Here is a 3530-nt window from a genome sequence, read left to right on the forward strand (position 1 = left end):
AAAAAAAAAAAAAAAAAAAAAGACAAAGATTATCCACTAAGTAAGTGGCAAATTCATTCTCTTTTTTTACTTTTTTATATTATTTCTTTCCTTTGTGTCACAAGGCAAATAATAATGAATGATAAATTATAGAAAACATTTGAAAAGGGGAAATAATTTGAATTTGAATTCAATAATTTGAAAATAATTTTGAACTTTTTAAATAAACAAGATAAAATCATTTGCTTATAGATTGGGCTGCATCTAGAGATTGGCAAATGTCTAAATTACTGGGAGACAGTTATTGAAGAGATAATTAATTTTGGATAAATAATAAATAAAATAATTTGTTGTTAATATTGTTTAATCAGTTGCAGTTAGATTTTAAGTTTGTAACAAGACCAATTTGTGCAATAACATTAGTTTTCTCTTGCTATACTTAGTCATTTCAAATGGAGATGGAGAAACAGAAATATTAACATGGAATTAGGAACTACCAAAGTATGTAAAGCAAAAAATTAATTATTGGCTGCTTATCTGAGATCACATCTTAAAGACTGACCATGGTTAGTCTGGTTAAGGAAGTGAATGAGGCCAGAAGAGAAGCTTGGGGAATAGGACAAGAGGAAGGGATTAAATTGTGCAGTAAGTCAGTATTTGAAGGATGTACACATTGGGAGATTTGGAAGAAACTGATGCTGTGATCAGATCTTGAAGGCTGATCAGTGAGAAGTGATGGTGTGTTTCAAGGTAATGCTGCATATGTGGGCTGAAGTGGAGAGGATGATCATTAGAGTTAAGATACTTTGAAACTTTAGGGCTCTGGTGTTGGAAAGGTTATCCTTGTGAACAGTTACTTAAATTACGGCAGAACAAAAAAAGGAGAGCAAATATGTAATCTAGTGCTAAAACTGAAGAATACGGAATATTCTCTTGCAAGTCATTTAAATGATGGACAGGAAAACAGTGTAAACATATCTTGTGGATTACAGAAGAGAGGAAATGGGAAGCCAACAGGGAAGAAAGAGGATGTCAGCTCATTTCTTGTTCTTGTGAGAAGAAAATTTGCATAGTGCTTTGCACAATTTATGTACATAGTAATTTAGCTTTAAGATAATTGTGAAGGTGATGGTTTCTGATGAAACAATAACTTATAATTTAATTACAGAATTACTTAACCACTGCTAGATCTCAAAATAAGTATCATTGAGAAATTAGATTTAAATTGAGGTACTTAATTATTTCCATTAACATAGATTGTTACAACAGTGACCAAGTAGAAATTTTATAGTCTTCAACTTGTGATATGAGTAAAATGAAGTAAGATTAGTGAAATTGAATAGATCATAATTGTCAGGACCCATGAGCCAGATACTGCCTATGTTATTTTTCATGTTTGGGTCCTACTGGGCGACATAAATTATCTTTCAAAAGTTTTGGTACTGACTATGTATAGAAAAAAAAAATGCAACAAAGAGCTAAATATTTGCTACTGAAGAAAAGGCAAGCAAGTTGCAGTTTATTTGGAGTTGGCATCACTCCACAAGTGTTCAAGATTTCTCATTATAACCTCTAACTCAAAAATATGTTCTGCCCTCAAGAAATAATATCTAAATGTCTATAGTTATTTAGAGTTCAAATAATTTTCAGTTGCAAGTTTTCAGTGGCAAGAATCTCTGTGTTGTTATTTTTTAAGGAGGAAATTTTTATTTTCATCTATATAAGCAGGCTCTATTAAAGCTGACAGCGTAAGTTTTGGAGAGAACTTTTGACATCCATGTGATGTGCTCACAAGAAAATACTTCTAAATTTTAGTCAAATTGAAGCCTATCTGGAAAGAGCTAGATGGACACCCCAGCATATCAATCTCTGGCTTGTTTGGTGCAGCTTGCTTTGATAATTATATAAAAAGATTACAGTAACAAAAAATCACACCTTAGTTAAAGGTGTGTTCTCCATTGTAAAGCAGTATTTTGGATCTGTAGTTCAGTCATAACAAACGTGACTGAATGAAAATTTAGACAGGTCTGGTCTCAATCTAGAAGAAATGCAAGGGAGAAAAGTCACTTGTTCATTTTATTCTAGAAAGAGTAATGCTACAAGATTTTATTTTAATTTTTTATTTTTATTTATTTATTTATTTTTTGAGACAGAGTCTTGGTCTGTCGCCCAGGCTGGAGTGCAGTGGTGCGATCTCGGCTCACTGCAAGCTCCATCTCCCAGGTTCACGCCATTCTCCTGCCTCAGCCTTCCGAATAGCTGGGACCACAGGTGCCCACCACCATGCCCGGCTAATTTTCTGTAATTTTAGTAGAGATGGGGTTTCACTGTGTTAGCCAGGATGGTCTCGAATTCCTGACCTCGTGATCCATCCCCCTGGGCCTCTCAAAGTGCTGAGATTACAGGCGTGAGCCACTGCGCCTGGCCACTACAGGATGTTTTAATGTTGAATCAACAACTTGCTTTGGATTATATTTTCTAAAATGTAATCCACTACCTGTCTTTTTTCCTTTTGAAATAGTTTTAGATTTACAGAAGAGTTGTGAAAATATTACAGAATTCACATATTCTTTTCCCTCGGTTCCTTCTTTTTACAATTTACAAACCATGAAACAATTATCATTCACATTATTACAATACCATTAACGAAGTTACACCCTTTATTCAAATTTCACTGTTTTGGCTCCTAATATACTTTTCCTGTGCTAAGATCTAATCCAGAGTTCCACATTACATTTAATTGTTGCCATAGTCTCTACCAATTTGTGATAGTTCCTCAGTTTCTTCTTCTCTTTCCTGATCTTGACATTTTTGATAAGTACTAATTGGTTACTTTTTAGAATATCTCTCAATTTGAGTTTGCCTTTTGTTTTCTCCTAAGGTTGAGACTGTACATTTTTGGAAAGAATACCTCAGAAGTGATGTTATTGTCCATCTGTGTCCCTGCATCATATCAAAGGTATTTATGATGATATATCTTATTTACTGGTGATGTTAACCTGGATCATTTGGTTAAGGCGGTGTCTGCTGACTTTCCCACTATATTTGCCCTTGTAATTGGTTAAATATCTTCAGGGCAATACAATGTGGGTATGCAATGTTTCTCCTCAAACTTTTGCCTTATTTTAGCAACTTCTGCTTGCAACAATTATGACTGTAATGTTTGTAGTCGGCCATCTTAAAACAAAAAGGCACATTTGTTTCTAATAATGGTATATTTAAATGAAAAATGCAAACTCAAATCAGTCAACATTTTGCTTTTTATAGAGTTACTCGTGGCTGATGTCTACAGGTTCATAGTTTCAGCAATGCATCCTAAGACAGTTAAAGGATGTGATGTAATGAAATAGAAATTTTAATTATACTACCTGTATTTGCTGCAAAATTGGAATTTCATTTCCATTCTGAATTTGTTGGGAGAAGCAGAAACAGCTTGCTGCTTTAGTGGGCTGGCATGGTTTGCAACAAAATGCTCCAAGCTTCTCAGCAGTCAGGTGAATATCCCAGCCTGAGGTCACCTTCACTGTATATCCCCAAGATAAAAGCAATTT

At 34.2% G+C, this 3530-nt stretch overlaps 1 long non-coding RNA gene across 1 annotated transcript in view; it reads left to right on the forward strand.

The window, feature by feature from the left end:
* The window catches only part of LOC108512668 (uncharacterized), a 280548-nt gene extending 277623 nt beyond the window's left edge, over positions 1-2925 (forward strand). The window contains exon 3 of the long non-coding RNA XR_001880649.1: positions 2861-2925. This is a non-coding gene — a long non-coding RNA (uncharacterized LOC108512668). The remainder of the gene's footprint in view (positions 1-2860) is intronic.
* The last annotated feature ends 605 nt before the right edge of the window (positions 2926-3530 follow it).

Source organism: Rhinopithecus bieti, unplaced genomic scaffold (assembly GCF_001698545.2).
Source record: "Rhinopithecus bieti isolate Rb0 unplaced genomic scaffold, ASM169854v2 scaffold_947, whole genome shotgun sequence".
Classification (NCBI taxonomy): domain Eukaryota; kingdom Metazoa; phylum Chordata; class Mammalia; order Primates; family Cercopithecidae; genus Rhinopithecus; species Rhinopithecus bieti.